Genomic DNA, 17,565 nt, shown 5'->3' with positions numbered 1-17,565 from the left:
TACCCGATGCTAAAGGTTCTTAGAGTTTGAACCATGATCCAACCACAGAGAATTCAGCGCGACAAAGACAACAAAGATTTGAAGTTGTGGTACAGTCAGAAAAGTTAGAAACACTCAGCAGCTATTCTGTACCAGTAGCTCCACTATACAGTAGATCAAGTAGGAAAGTGACTTCACTAATATACTGTATACTCAGAGCCATTACTATCCAAACAAAAAAGGTTTTAGGCCAATAGCATTGGCCATTTTATTAACCCTCGGTAACAAAATAAATTGATGGTATCACAAAATTTTACAAATTCCTAATTAAGCACAAAGTTGTGATCTATGTGACAGCACCGTATAGTTGTCATGTTGTCGCAAACCCCTGGTCTCACCACAGGCAAAGGCGCGAGTTTGCTCTAACTGTGACATGAAGCAGCCCTTCCTGGTCACTTATCACTGTTATAACTAACGTAATTTGATGTACTGTAAGAGCAATACTGTAAGAACAGGTTATGCAGCAGACATTTCACCACAGAAATGTTCCAACATGATTTACATGCAGAGATGATAAGTAAGTTGTATTTGTCGGCAAAACCTTCTCAAAGCTGAGAGCAATATTTCTATGGGATTGAAGGTGATGTATTCACAAGCCTGTAACAGAGCCTTTTCACCTCACAAGCACTTTGGTTGTGTCATTCTGAATCGCAGAATAAGACACTGCACATATAGTACCTGGAAAGTTTGTCTATTTGTGATGTAAAATGGAGGTTTTACACATTACTCTGTACAGTTTACTTTTATTGTGGTTTGAAATACACTCATCACTGCCAATTTTTTCTAACCCCAAAATGTAAAATAGCATTGCTGCTGCCCTTATGACCTACAGTAAGTCATGATTTCATAAAAGAGCAGGTCTAGGTATCCACTTTTATTTGGTTGTAAATATTTATAATTGTGTTTTGTCGATTTGTTTTTGTAAATAAATCGGTGGTTGCGTCAAAACTATACTGTAACAGGAAAAAAGAAGGCACACGACCATACTCAACATTCCCCAAGTAGTGTGTTTTTCTTATTTTAATCAACTTGCTCTGTTTGGCAAGCTGGTGTTAGGACCTAATTTCTAACTTTGTTTACCTTATTTAATTTAATTAAACACCCTTATTATTACAATTGGTGTCTGAACACAACAACTGTAATCCCTCTCATTTGTAAAAAAAATATGATCAGGAAAAGGTGCTAAAACTAGTTTTAAATCTAGTTTGATAGTTATGTTTTCCTTGTGCATGCTTTAGCCAAAAAACTGTATCAACTGCTACCAAATAACACAGTTTTAAGACATTTAGAGGAAAGTCTCATCCCATTTTTCTTGCAGAATTGCCTACATTTGAAGCTGTGATGAGGGTAGCCATGTGTGGGATTGAACTGCATGCTTGGTATAAGGTTGTAAACATTGTTCTCACCAAGAAAGATGATGAATTCCTGTCACATGCCTGCCACCAATAATATTTTTACGAGCAGGTTTGTTTCTCGTTTCAGATTTTCAAAATTCTACGACTGTTCAAGTCTCCATGTTAACGCAAATCTACTGAAACTCAACCCCCGTGAAAGATAATCTGGCACACAACATTTCATTGTATTTTTATTTAGGAGCCTCTTATTGCTACAAAATTAGCATGCATTCAGATTTAGTATTTGCAACCTTTCTGATGTAGTGATTCAGGTTTAAAGCCAAATGGAAGAATGGCACAGTAGCACAGTGGTTAGCATTGCTGCCTTGCTGTGCTGGGGCCTGGGTGTCCTATGGTGTAAGGACATACAGGTAGATTAATTGGCTGCTGGGAAAATCTGGCCCTGGTATAAATGTGTGTGTTTGTCTGTGTGTGCTCTGTTCAGGCTGTACTGAATAGACATATTAGAAGATGGATGGACTTCATCTATTTTGGCAAGTGATTGAAAGTTTTAGCAAAGTAAAATTGTTATGCAAATTTAATGCATCTTCATTTTATTCATGCAAGATTTATAGACTTGGGCCATTATCTCAAACGCATTATTGAATGTCTCAGTTATTCTAAAGTTTGTTGAAATAATTATTTTATTACCTTTCACTCAAAAGTCAGGAACTAAGAGCAGGTCTTGTTTTGTTTAGCTTGTTGGCTGTTTCCTTCTATATGATATAGCCGATAAAATGAACTGGAATTTATTTATTACATAAAAAGTGATTAACCTTTTGAATTCTAAAAAAAAAAAACAGCTAAAGGGGTAAACAAACAATATCAACCTTTTCTCTATTATAAGTATTCAATGTTTTCTCCAGTGCTGAAAAACTAACACTAAATTTCTTTTCAGAAGCTGAACAGATGAATAACACTCCGATATGTGCGACCCACTGTCTCGTACCAGTCAGCCATTGGTAACGGATATACAATTATTTAAAAAAATCATCATTTAACATGATTATGAGGACAAGGTTAAAGCATATTCTTTATCAGTACTGAAATAAAACAATTTGAAACTTATTTCACCAGTGGGTGCAGTTATACTGAGGAACACTGTGACCTAAGCTGGCCAAGCTGTTCTGAATTTAAGATGAGTAAAGAGCACTTCTATCTCTAATGAATATCGGAAAGCAACCAAAAGAAAACAGCTCGGGGAGCTTGTCTTTTTTCTCCAATGATCAGAGTGGCTTCTGAAAAGAAAGATCGCCTCATTCAGCAGGCTTTGCAGAAGGAAACTACAGTTCAAGGAGAGCTGCCACAGGCAACTTGATGCCTGAAATGGAAATGCTCTGTGCCCAGGAATCAACACTCTCAAGGAACAGTAATCATCCCTCTCACACAATCAAAATGCATTGCTCGTGAGGATGCTGTTTCACTGCATTTTACCACATTGTAAAATTGTGGCTTACAGCTTTATGTTCCAATTTAAAAGGTTAATCATTTTTTTTATGAAATAGATAAACTCCAGTTCATTTTATAAGCTGAGGTGAAAGCAGATTTATTTTACTTTATGCTGTCTCTTCGTAGATTTGTATCATTAACCTTTTAAAATTGCTTTTGTGAAATGAACAGTAATGTTTAGTTGGGAATAAAAAGTACTGTATACCATCCAGGAAGTGTCTTACCATAAAGTAAAAAAAAAATGGAAATAAGCTAAACAACTTTGTTCATATGTGCCACTAAAATGTACAGAGTCTTTCTTCGCCTTCTGAAAAGTTAGAAGTAAGTGAAACAATGGCAGAATACTAATAAATTTGTTTTTTGTTGCTGCTAATGAAAACATTTTGTTTTTTATACCAAAACAGTAATGTACCATTTTTACAAATAAACCACATGAAGTGCCTGAAGCTCAAAGCAAACCAAAATGTAATAATTACATTGTTTATATACACAGCCCACACAAGAATGTTGATACTAACCCTACTAGGCCGAGCCTACTGTATGTGGTGAATAAAGACACAGGAGCCCAAAAACACTCAGCAAACACACATTGCTGTGAGGTAGGGCATGATGGGCCCATCATTGCAACAGAAAACCTCGTTTTACCAACCACAGGCAAGGTTATGAGGCCCCTGGCTTTGAATCAGAGCACCTCAGAGTATGATGATGACATTCTGAGCAGCCTGCCAAATTCATGGCACACATTATAACACATTTAGGAATACGAAATGTGAGAACAGTAGGGCTACTATACTGTTTTTTTTTTTTACAAACACTACATGTGGCATGGGGAAGAGGAGGCCAAAATTAGGCATGTGGCTACCTGTAGATCTTGTGTGAACATATAGTGCTCTGAGGTTTTTGGATTTCTGACCTCCAGAAACAGAGAAGTCTCGAGACAGCAGAATCTCATAAGAACACTTTTTCTTGGGAGGACTCCATGTTAAACCCTCCATTTACACTAGAATCTTTTTAAAAATATGAAAGATACACCAAGGTACATGTAATGCAAGGCAGCCTCGCCCTGGTAAAGAATGTCTGTTCTGGGTACATATCCTAATCAGTCAGCAGCTGCAACTTACATCTGGCAAAACAGTGAAGCTAAGCAAATGTGAGCTAGGATGGGAGACCTCCCGAGAAAGCTAAGGTTCCTGTTGGAGAAAGTGTTAGTGAGACCAGTAGGGAGCACTCAACCTGCAGTCTGAGTGGGTGCAACAGTAATGCCCCAGTATAGTGATGGGGACACAATACTTTAAAAAAAGGCACTCACCTTCAGGTAAGATGCAAAACCATGGTCCTGATTCTCTGTGGTCATTAAAAATTTAATGGCATTTCTTGAAAAGAGTAGGGGCATAACCCCTGTGTCCTGGCTAAATTTCCCCCTGGCCTTCACCAATCATAGCCTCCTACTAATCCCCATCTATGAACTGGCTTCATCACTCTGCTCTCCTCCTCACTGATAGTTGATGTGTGGCGAGCGAACTGGTGCACTATGGCTGCCATCACATCATCCAGGTGGGGTGTCATGTATCTATAGCTATAGTGCAGTAGATGGTTATGGTTAAAGGGTCCTTTGGACCACATGATCTAATTGAAACATGAATTAAATGTTTTCCTTGTTGAATCAAAACACAGTTAAGTACTGTATACTTTTCTTGTATTAAACACATGTTAAAGACACCAACTAAACCTGGAGGGACTCCTGTCCTCCAGGACAAAAACTGCCCATCTCTACTCTAGGGATGTTAGAATCAGGGTGGTAACCAACCCTGTTGAGTTAATTCAATTTTATTTTCATGCTGCTCCTCATATGGCCAAATTGTTTTATTTCCCTCTTTATTTTCTTCTTAGTTGGCCTAACAGGGGGTTCTAAAATCGCTCAACCATTGATCTCCTTGGTAATTAATGAATCTCTTATTCTGCTGCTTCTTTAATTACTGCATTTTTAATTAAAAATTACAGTAAGCCTTGGTGCATCACAGAGGAAACACTGAGCAAAACTGCAAACCCTGCAGTGCCAGATTATACTTCTGTCCCACTTTGCTAATTTATTTTCATGCTTGCGAGAAGAAGATGCTCTTTCTTTTCACAACTCTCCTGCAGCAAGGATTAGTAAACACACGGACCCATTCAAAGGGCAACAAAACATGTTCTTGTAGACCTTTTTAAAACTGTGTTATAGTAAAAAAAAAAAGACTATATGAATCTTTAAAACTCAAGCTCTCAAACTGGGGACAAGAAGGGATCACACTTTCTTTTAAGGGCTGAGAAAAAATCTCTTAAAAACAGTCAAAATCACTCCAGTATGTAGGAAAGGTCTAGGCAACTCCAGTGATTTAGGAACATTCAATTAGATTTGATTAATATTTCATCTGATCAATTATGAAAATAATTATTTCAATAGCTGGTGGCAAGCTCATGTACAGACATCCATCTAGTGTGCAGCCTAGAGCAGGGTTTCCCTCAAACCGATTCCCACAAAGCCACAGCCAGTCTTGCGGTTCTCAACTAAACTCTCAAACCTGTCACACTTATTAGCTTCATTGCTTAAAAATTAATATTGCTGCAACTAGTGTAAGCGACTGTTGAAGTATCTTAAACACTTTAGATACAATTTAAAAACAAAATGTACAAAAAGAAAATACTGAACATTATCACCTACACAATAAAAAAAGCCTGGATTTCCTTCTAAAAGTACCGAATCATTTAAAAGCTTTTTTGACCAGAGAAAAAGTAATGTATGAGAGAATGTTTGTATATCCAATACCAACTAACATTGTCAAGTTATATTCTACTGTGTTATACTTAACAATGGGATACAGGTTCTACCATGACAAAAAATGCCATAGTAACGTACAAGAAAAAAAAAAGATATTATGCCGTGCTTCCAATTTCCTGTTAATGAAGAGGGAAACATGCCATAGATACGTGAGTGCTCCAAAACTTACACATGCACACTCGTCAGATGTTAATTTCTATATACAGTAACAACTTCTCATTTTAAGAACAATCAAGATTGATCTAAAAATAATATGCTGTATGTGAGGTGACTCAAACAATCATGCCCAACAATGTTTATAGCAGTAATGTCTATTTATAGTCTTACTGGACCTGTGTACTGCAGTTTTTTAATTCCAGCTTAATTTAAATCAACTAGTTACTGGCTTAATTCGACCAAAATTAACTACTTCTCCCTCCCAGTTGCTACTGCTTTGAAAAGACCAAGAAAACCTACAGACCCATTGCCCCTCCAGGAACAGAATCAAACAGCCCAAATTTAAAGCTCTTCCTAAGCAATATATCTGTGAAATGGTAAAAAGAAGTGCTCCATTACTTTCTACTTGTTTGAGAACTACTAAATATCTGACGGGAGCAGCCAACAACTCATACTTATATCCTGTTTTTCTTTATTTTGCCAGCCCTGCTTAGGTAATGGAGGTTTTAATAACTAAATCACGAAAGGTAAATACAAATATACCGTGAACTCTGCAAAACGAAGTGCAGCAGAGCAGAAAAAATCCATAACAGGCAGACTGTGATAAATCATGCCACGATTTTTCTTAAATAGACATTTTTCCAGTTTGAGCTAGTATGTTCAGAATTTGAATTACTCTGCTGACAACAAGAACTTCAGCCAAATTCAAAAGTGCTGAGCCATTTGTAAAGATATCATGGCGGGGGGATAGGCAGGGGTGTATTAGAAAATTGGTATATTTATTTTTAACATTCCTGTTTTAAACGCTATTTAACCATTTACTTTTACAAAATAAAAGCAGGCTTGACGGCAATCAAAATTCAGTGAATATACATTCCAGATATAATCCAGAGACAGGAGCCAAGACTTTGTCAGCTTTTGCATCTTTACCTAAAGGAGAGTGTGTCAAATAAAATGAACTTATTAATAAGGCATGGTGTCCTGTATTCACTGTGTCACCCCTTGTTGTTCATAATTTCATAATAGTCCTGCAGTTCTGAATGTATTTGAATCTCCAAATAGAAAATACTTTCATTTATCTGATACTCCTTAATTAATTTGGGTGACTGAATTGACGTGGCAATCTCACATTCTTCTGACTCATCACACACGTCACTGCTTTGTCTAAATAAGCCACTCGGAGCCAGCGTTGTCATATTACGCTCTTCCTGCATACTGAATGTAGAGTACTTACTGTCCTAGTTCTCTAACAGAGGTGAATCAAAATTGAATCTTGCAACAGTAAATCCTTAAGAACTCTGAATTATAAATTCCTAGTGAAGCAATCTACCGTGGATGCCATAATGTTGCTAAGTCGATTACTGTTATTAGCTTGCTTTATAGGAAAAAACGCATTATGGACAATTTGTTTGGATCAGTGAGGAAATTATTTCACATAAGCATTTTCCTCCTGAAGATCAGTTTCCATTACTGATAGTGGCCAGCAAGTATACCGAACACGATCCAGAAGCAGCAGAGGTCCTTGTGCTTTAAGTATTTTCTAAATGTATTCTGTTCCATTTAGTCTATCTCTGCTACCTAATCACTGAACTGCTGCAATGAGACCACAAATAGTGCCCAAGCTTGTATTTGGTGATTTTAAGCTGTTTCCTTAAGCATGAATGGTCTGAATAATAGTCTGTGTTTTTTTTTTTTAAAAGAAGCTATTATTGATTTCACAATACAGCATTTTATCTTCTGGTATACTGTGAAGACATCAGGCCTTTAACAGCTTCATCACAGTGTGACTGAGCCATATGCTATTTTGTATTTAATTGTAACTGACATAAACAGATCGGGACTGGATCTGAACAAGATGCTGTTTAGGAGGCAAAATGGAATTAAAGTGCAATCTCAGGGTTTAGCAAGGCCAATCGGTGCTGATAGGTGTGAAACCTGGGAGACAAGCTAAGCGGAGCCTAAATTCAAAAGCTCACATTCTTTTCCATTGGGAAATGAAAGAGAATATGTTCAGAATGTGAGGTGAGAGGTGAGAGGTAGTATTTAATCTGCTTGCACATCAGGTAGGGTAAAAAAAAAAAGTCTGAACACACAATGGATTATTAATATTTTCACATTTTTTGAGCTTTGGTCTCTTCCAAAGCAGATACCCTGACTTCTTTCAACTAAAGGCTGAATGAGATCTCCAGATCAAGAAGCCACTACCAAGACAGGTTTCATGGTCTCCCATTTGTAACCTTTCATTAGATACTGTATGTTTTCCAAACAAGAAAAAAAACCTTCTGATGTTTGATGGGGTTTTTTAAAATCAGAAATCTTCAATTCAATACAATTTTCTAATTCTCTCCCTTTGAATGCTACCCCAAAGAAATGTTGAAGCCTTTGCAACCACAAAATGATCCATGGATTATGTGATGAAGTGATAGCCCACAACATGCTCTGAAAATGTTTCGGTTAAAAACAAAAATGTAGAAACACTAATCGCTAAGAGTGTACAACCGTCCCGCATCATTTGTGACGTTGTAAAATAAATGGATTCACGGCTATACTGCAGTTCACTTGAATTATGATATTTTCTTTTACTGTTTGTGTGAGACTGGTTTCTCTTTAGCAGCAAACATAAAAAATTAAACTGCTGATCATCTACATCCCTCTCCTCTGTGTTCAACGCCTGTATGTCTTGGCTCGGAGGTGCCAGGAAGCCGTGTTGAGAAGCAATATAACCTGGAGAGAGTAACGAAGAGATGCAGGGATCGAGTTAAAGTGATGGGCATCCAAGCAAGACGTCTGACTGGGGGCTGAATTGGAAAAAAAAAATCACATTAACAAGCAGACGGAAATGTCAAGCCCAGATGTACTGCTTCTGCTTTTCCTTTGTAGGAAAGCTCTGGATTTACAGCATATTACCACCGGCTCCAACCTCTGTTCTTTAACAAACTGTGAAAAAAAATAGATTCAAGGTATCCACTTGCAGGGCACAGCAGCACTGATTACAATGTGCACAATATATGTCAATACTATCAGAAGGCACTGAACAATTCCAAACAGACAGGATGAACTCCAGTAGTCATGACAAGGCTCACTCTTTTGTAATGCACCTTTTTTTAGAGGCAATTACCATGAGGAGGCACTCACCTTTAAATGTAATTGATTCAAGCCTGCTGCTATGAATTAAGTACATTATCAATCCAGTCAGGATGCCAAGGTATTTAAAAAAAATTCTATATGAAATGGTGTTAATCCTAAAACTAGCATGGCACCAAATCACTTCATTTTCTCAGATAGGAACAGAGGAATCTCTGTCTTCTCGGTCTTATGCTGGTTTTTAAAGGGAGATAAATCATTTCAACATTACATTTTTGAATCCATGTAATTCACATGCCTCATTTATTAACCAGTCTCTAACAAATCTTTCATTCTGAGAGCAATGTTCACAGAATGCTGGCTTTCTTTATTTGAAGACACTTTAGAGAGTGTAGTCTATTTGGAGAGACTACTCTCTATCTAATATCTGTAGTCTAAACTTATGCGTATACAGTAGGACAAATTTTGTGGTGTGAGAGTTTGTGGTATCAAGACAGCACTGTTAGGAAGCCATATACAGTAAGTATGTTTCCTTTTACTTACTTAAACTAGCCTCCTGAAGGGATTCATCATAATGTTTAATTTCTATATGTACTTTCGGCACGTGCGAAGTTTCTCCTACCAGGTCCACCCCAAATAAACCCCTCAAACCTACTGTATCTCCACCTTTGGAGCCCTAGCTTCACTTATAAGCACTTGTGCTATCTAATAATAAGTTGGCTGGCGAAGATTTTATTTTCCAGTTTTTACTCAAAGACCAAAGCACACCACAAGAAAACACTCCTCTCTCTATTTTCACTTCTTGCAGCAAACACAGCTTCAGTGTCTCATAGAACCTTCAAACAAGAGACAAAAAGGAATGTGCTTGCCATGCCCATTTGTGCTCCGAGAGCCATAGTAATCATTAATAGCTGCACATTGGAAATGAGCCCAGTGGCATTCCCTTTGCCCTCTCGGAAATGTATTGTCCTCATTGGAATAAGGCAGAGTAAATCACAAACTTCTGTACAGGGCTACAGCGAGTAGAGGCTTCTAAAACGTCTAAATATGCTCCCTCTGTAATCATGCATCACATTCTGTCACAGGACTCATTCTGACTTGCCTCTTGACACCAAACAAGACCAGCAGTTTTCCACACAGAAGCCTCCACAAGCATAAAAGACTAAAAACAAACTATTAAAATGCATTATTGCACTAAAATGCATTACTGTAGCCTTTTTTGTGTCACATTGTGCTAGTAATTGGGATCTGTTATCTGCCACATACAGTATATACAGAGACTTCCACTCCTGGTCAACCTTTATTTACAATTTATTGTAACATAACAATTCTATGTTTTAATATGAAACCTAGAGACTGTCCTTAAAGGATCTGAGAATGAACACTCTGTACTGGCTGAAGACATAGTATACAGTTGAGTCTGCAAAATTAGCTTTGTGCAAAAGGGACAAAGCCACACGGACAAAATATGAACAAGAAAAATATACTGACTTCAATGTTGCAATTAATTCAAAAGATCTAGGCTTCTCTGTACTTAAAAAAGAAGGTTTGGGCAAGAGTACTAAAAAAAGCCTGTATTATGTTTTGTTATGTTCTTATGCTCCAGATTTCTCCCCCCTTTTCATTTTAACGGGGAAACTTATATATACTTATTTTGCCTCAACTATTCCTATATTATATCTTGCCTTTAAGGTTATATCTGCATTGTGAACAAGGCTGAAATGACCCAATTGTACTCATAGCCTTCTCGCATCCTTTAAAACTTTCCAACTATGGAAGTTCTGCAAGGAAGCCTGGTGGAACACTCTAGAAGGAGCCAACTGCATTAAACAAAATGTATGCTACTTAGTCTGATACTGTATGTTATGCTTCCAGAGTATGAGTAAGACTCTTCTCACTGAAGATGATGTTAACTTCAAATGAAAACACAATACTGGTACAAGATAGCAAAAGACTAAATATTATTTTAAACCAGAGCATAATTATAATATTAATCATTTCTGATATTTTCACTGAAAGGGACAAAGGCTTCAGAATGCATTACTTGCAGAAGCTTTAAGAGAGTTTGGGGTTATCCTAAACCCCCTGTGGTACCTGAGTTATGGAATGTGGAACAGGTCCCACCTGTTACAGTTCCAGCTTCCAGCCACCAGGGGGCACCTTCACGTTCTTCGCTTGTTCCACCCACTCTGGGAAGACATGGATTAAATAGGTCTCCCCTTCACTCTATTTAAACTCGCCTGTCTGCGTCTACCTTTGCTCAGTGTTGGGTTGAATCCTTCCTGTTTTTTTTTGGACTTCTGGTTTGCCTACCCGACTTCAGTTTTTGGATCTTGATTTTGATAGTGTGTTTCTGTTTTTTTGGAGTGTACTTTTGCCTTTTACTACGGCTCCTGGCTTCCTGATATCCAGCTTCCTTGTTATCTCCCGCATAGGGTCCATCTTTTGTCATTTGCCGATATCCAGCATAACACCACCTGGCTAAATTCAACATAACCTAATTTCAATTCACTTCTGGACCAATGGTCTCATCACATGTTCTGACAGAAGGCCCTTATGAGCTGATTCATACAGAGGTGCCTATATGAAACTCTCAGCTTTTAACACAGGGACAGAACATACCTGAGTCAACTCTAAAGAAACTGTGGGATTTCTCGGTTTCTATTATCTCAGCAGTAAGCTTCCCACTTACTGGCAAAATCCCCAGATAGCACCTACTAGTTCAGCTAGTCTAGCCAGTATGACCTCCATAGGTTCACTACAAATCCACTGTAATAAACCAACTGGGATTCCAAACCGCTGGCTAGTGAAGCATAGAGGAATTGTTATACTCCGTTTGGTTTGGCATTTTAAATCAACAATGTAATTCTCTGTGGCTCTTCAACATCAAAGTACAGCATCTGTTAAGAGCTGACTATTTTAACACAATCTTTTTAATTTCTTTGTGTTGCCTTCATAATTGCAAAAGCTGTGGATTCATCATGTGGTCTTTTTCCTTCTCTTTACCATTCATTCCCATTTAATAGAACAGCATAAATGCTTGTCTCATCTGCAGTTCTAAAGACGTCTGTGTGTGAAGTCATACAGAATAATTGTCAGTTCATTCTGCCATTCATAATATGTCATTTAGTTCTTTGAATTCAAACTTAAATTGGCAAAAAAACAAATACCAATGCAGAAAAGCACTGGCAATGACTAATCTAGGCTGATTTCTTTTTCTTGTATATCATATACTTCTGAATACTATTAAGATTATTTTGAAGATAGTATGAGCTTTGTAGTTGTAGAATATATCCCTTCATTACTGCAAATTAGGCCCTTCTGCACATGCCTGCTTAATAAAACTGCCTCTGAATAGCCACTGAGCTGTTTGCTGTAGGTACACATGAAGAGATTTACCCGTGGTCACACTTTGTTTTTGCCGTTTCTGACATTTTCTTTAGCACTTAGCTTTTCAGTGCCAAGCTATTTTTCGGCCTTTGTTTATTAGGTATATCACTATTGTTAATTGGATTCAACGTTATACTGTTTCACGTCATAGCGATAACCGAAAATGAGCTCAATTACAATAATGATACGTTCTACCAATAATAATGAAACCACCTGGAAACTCAAAAGAGTCAGGTCAGTATGTCTTGCTAAGGTTGGCAGTGCACTGTGTGCTATGAGACAAGGTAATGGGTCAGTGACATCTGCATATACTGTACATAAACTTGGCTTGCATTGTGGTGCAGTGCTTAGCATCGCTGTCTTGTAGTGCTGGAGCTCTTGGTTCAATTCCAGACCAAGGTGCTATCTATTTAAACACTTTTCCCAGAAGCCAATTAACTTATGGTTTGGAAATTGGCCCTGGTGCGAGTGTGGGTGTGGTAGGAATGTACTTCTGTCTGTTGCTTGCCAGGATAGGCTCCAGCTCCTGTGACCTTGAATTTGAAGAAACGGTGAGAGAAATGGATGGATGGACGGACAACAGAGTTTGTAACATTTTGTGAGGTGTGAATTTTACAAATGTTTTCATTATTATGAGGCTTTTGTGGATGTTTAAAGCTTTAAATAAAAAATATATATATAACTCCAACACACAATGACAAAATGCAGAGTGGATTCCACACAAATCTGAAATTGCTTGCTTATTGAGACAGAAATGTCAAATTACTCTGGCAATAGGTCGTGCTTAGAAATGTCAGCTACTGATGCTTTCACAGTACTGCCATACAGTAGTTTGTCTTCTAGCTCATCTTTGTGCAGCTTGTACAGAAGGCATTTCATTACAATAAAAGGGTGACAACATTTATGGTGAGGTGAAGGTGACTATTCTTGTTCTGTTGACTCGGACGATGATTGTCAGTGAAGCAGATGAAGCTGTGAAGTAATGTCTAAACTGCTAAATTAATATTCATTAAGCAAATAATACTTTATTTAACCAAATCAGCTGAACCACTCAAACAAATTACTTTTCAAACTAAGCATATTTATTGTAGTTTAGGTGAAGTTTAGGAAAAATACTCATAATAGCAGGGTTCAAATACATTGATGACAATACTTACTTATTATACCCAAATTTGTCATTTTAACCAATCTCAAATTACATGTAAGATTAATACTATTGAAAGGTAAGTACATATTTATTTACTGTTATAAATTAACCACACAAGTGTTTGAAATACAATACGTTTTGTTCTCAAGTGAGGCTTGAGGTGTAGCTTTTGTCTGAAAAGATTCCACACTTAAACATGGTCTATCTACACAAAACAGATTGTGCCCATTTAGGGACTCTTCATTATGAGGTTTTTTTATCACGTTTCCAAAATAACAGACACATCTGCAGAAGTGACACTATACAGACTGTATTTAGGAAGCATAACATGTTAAGGTGCAAAAAACAAAAAAATACTGTGATCAAAAAGCTACAAGACAACATGTGCCAGCTTTAATGTTACTAATCAGTGGGCAGTAGTAATATTGCCAAAGCAAAGCAGGAATAAAACAATTCAAGCATCATGAAAGACCTAGACAGCAGGGTTAAAAAAATGCCTAAAAACAAAGTAAAAGTCAGCATCTTGTGAAATTTGAGATAAATCCGCAGTAATTCTAGAAGGAATGATAGCATGAATACTGTATAATACCAGGAAAATGGTCGCTGCATCTGATTTAAAATAGAAAGCAGAAATAGATATAACATTGGGATGAAAAACTTCCGACAAAACAAAGTAAAAAAAAAAATCCCACATGATTTGTACATTCATTAGCACACAGAAAAAATAAATGTACCCATCCTCTGAATAGGCTATACTTAGAAGCTTACCACTGAATAAGGCATTTTATATGGCTTGAAAAATGAATCTCTTATGCTAGAGTTTATCTAAAAATATAATTATACCTGTCTAAAAGCCTTAGCCACTTTGGGGGAAAAAAAAAATCAACCTGACATGTCTGTTCGATTCAGTTATGTTTTTCACTATGGTCTGGTGAAATAATTGACTGGGTTAAGACAAAAAAAGTGAAAAATTCAGCAGAAAATTACTGAATTACTGAAGATGTTAATAAGCAAATGACAGAATAAATAAATGCTATGGCAAGGTCAAGAACCTTACTGCCTAATTAGATTTGCCTCAATCAGTTCTTTACAATTAGATAAGAATAAAGGGTAGGTTCCTCTTGTTCATTTTCTTTCCTATGTACAGTATGCCTTTGCAAGACATTCAACATACAGTATCTTAAATTATTTTACATGGGACAATGAAGAATAAAGAATTAATCTATACAGTAATTCTATTACAATACTTATTACAATAAGTTTCAGTTTCAGGGTTCACTGAAGACACCCACAAATAAAACAATTTCAGCTGATTGATATACACACACAAATGATCTCATAGAATGTTACAAAATTCAATTCTATACATTAGATTTTGGCAGACATCCTGAAATTGAATCATTTTCTTTTTGCTTTATCCATTTTCTCCAGACAACTCTTGTATGTCTCCGTTTTATCACTAATACATGTATAGATGGAGTGTCCTGCATCCTCCAATTTCAGTACCTGAAATTGACCAGGTCTGTAACTATGGCGGGCGATTGTAGGATAGAATAAGAGTCTGAGGCCCAAACCAGAAAATTCAATATACTGTGGATATTCTCTAGAAAAAAATTGCAGGGTAAGTTCAGGGTAACCTCCATTTGTGAGGCACTAGTTAATGGACTGCATTAAAAAAAAAGGGAATTAGGTACTAAAGGACATTTGCCTACCCAGAATATCAACAACTTGATTTGTCTCGCAGTTGAAGTCTTTGCAGACCAGCAGGGAGTAAAAATATGATTTCTTACACCGTGGTGTTTGGACGAGTTCTATTCAACCCACCATGCTGAACTGGAGTGACTACGAAGAATGCAAAGCAGGCAAACAAACCCATGCTGAGAGTACTAGATCTTTAAGGTCTAGGTCTATCTGTAACAGTACAGTTATGATTAACTACTGTGTTACCTATCACAAAGATCACTGACCAAAGAGCATGACTGAGGGACCACACAAGAGTTATAGCTTTACATCCTCTCAGAAGAATTTCAGCTGTGGATTTCTGGCCTCAGAAAACTGTGGAATAATCACACCAGACAGTTTGTAGGTGCAGCTGTTGTATGGATTCACAGGTGGATGATGAATTGACAACTATATAAAAATGACTATTTCTTGCACAGGATATACGTATGTATACTGTATGTCTCCAGTTCTGGTTTTCCTAAGCTTTCACTAAGTCCTCGTACTGATGGGTCATTTCTTTACGCATGCACTTTAATCTACATTAAATGTTGGTAAGAGTTTTGATGACAATTGCCTAAGCCCATTTCAAAATCTGACGGATATTTATTTAATCCCTGAATTTCCTACCATTTGATTCTTAAGACTCTAAACATCTTTACATCTTTACACCCAAAGGCACCACTAGATACTGTTATTCCTTCTGACCCAATGTCTAATCTAGCCATTTAAGCAGTTACTACAAGAAGTCTCTGTGTATGATCTCCTCTTGTCTAAAGTGAGTCTCCCCCAGTCACCTTTATTGGGGTAGAGACTGAGATAAGATAGATGGGAGTCCTGTTTGGATGAAGTTTTTGAAATTACATTTTCATCTTCTAAAAACGTAACACTCAAGATAATCAATTTAAAACATAAAATGTACGTCACACCGTATCAGTCCGCCCAGCCATCTGTCACTTATACATTGCATGTATTCTATCTACACAAGATGGAAGTTCTTAGAAAGAGCACTTTTGGGTGTGCGACGAATATCACATGCTGTCTTTTGATTGCGAGTTCAACAGGATCCAAACAACCTTCTATTTTAGTAGGAGACTGATATACCCTAACAAGTGTGATATGGTAAATCACACTTGGTTTCATTTATTTGTAGAACTGGAAAATATGGAAAGAAGTGCAAGTTAGATTATGCTGTGCTAGTACAAAAACTGACAGTGTGGTCAGAGTATCCAACTGAAACAGCACTTTAAGAGTCACTTGATGGGACTTCCCTAGTTGAGGTATTGGCCAAACATAATGTAATAGAATGAGGTATTACACTGGATAAGGCCTGGTTATTACAACACTGCCACTGACAAGGACTAGACAAAGTAAATCACCCATTTAACATTAGCTTAGGTGTGCAATACAGTACCACACTATAGGACATTTGAGGAAAAAATGTTTTATTATTTCTGATGGAAAACAGGGAAATGAGTAAATACTGTACTTAAAAATGTTAATTTAAAAAACAAACAATTACATGAAGAAAAAAAACAATGTTTCTGATCTTTCTTAATGGATGTGATTTCAAATCTTGTTTTGCAAATGCAAAATCTCAAATGCACAAAAACTCCAATTTGAATGATTTATAATTGCATCAATGAACACAATTGGAAAAGGTCTTTTTGTTACTCTTATAGACAAAAACAGCAGTTGTTAAACATCACTTGTGGTTTCATAAGAGCACTGAGAAAGTCACAAATTCTGTCACCAGTCTATACAAGCCTGAAACTAACTTCAAAACAGCCAGAACAGGTCACATGACCTGTAAAAAGTCCTTGGAACTGAAGACTTAGTAAAATGTGTGTCAGTCAGCTGCCAGACGTGCGAAAAGCCCATGCAGCAATTCTTTTCTACAGCACTCGGGTTGATCACAGGAATTAATGGATTGCCTGTCAAAAAAGAAAACTACTGCACCAAATTCACTTCTGCTGAACACAGTAAAATAGAGTAAATAGACCTGTCACTTAAATTTGTTTACAGGGAAGCTGCACAAGATTTAATCTATGTAACCATAGTATGTTTTTATAAGATTTCCTATGACATTTTTAAACTATTTTTCCCTCCAAAAGAATTTATTCATGATTGATTGAATTTGTTCAGCTCTATCATTTTTAGTTGCTGCTACTGCACTTCCCATTTTCCCCATGGGACCACATTTACCTCTTATTTTGTTCAACACAAGACCTCTAGATTACGCATTAGCAATTCACCGATGCAAAAGGAGAAAAGGGAATTCATTAAGCTCAAATGAAAGTTGTAACAGTGGTGAAAACAAATCAAAAGAGCACATGTGAAATGACAATATAGCAGCGAACCCATGAAAA

General features: G+C 37.0%; 1 protein-coding gene across 1 annotated transcript in view; it reads right to left on the bottom strand.

Moving 5' to 3' along the window:
- Positions 1-17,565, bottom strand: part of LOC148840690 (calcium uniporter regulatory subunit MCUb, mitochondrial-like) — a 63,782-nt gene that overhangs the window by 29,196 nt on the left and 17,021 nt on the right. The window lies entirely within an intron of this gene.

Source organism: Atractosteus spatula, chromosome 1 (genome assembly GCF_055471065.1).
Source record: "Atractosteus spatula isolate fAtrSpa1 chromosome 1, fAtrSpa1.hap1, whole genome shotgun sequence".
Taxonomy (NCBI): domain Eukaryota; kingdom Metazoa; phylum Chordata; class Actinopteri; order Semionotiformes; family Lepisosteidae; genus Atractosteus; species Atractosteus spatula.
This window is presented reverse-complemented; position numbering and strand designations above follow the sequence as displayed.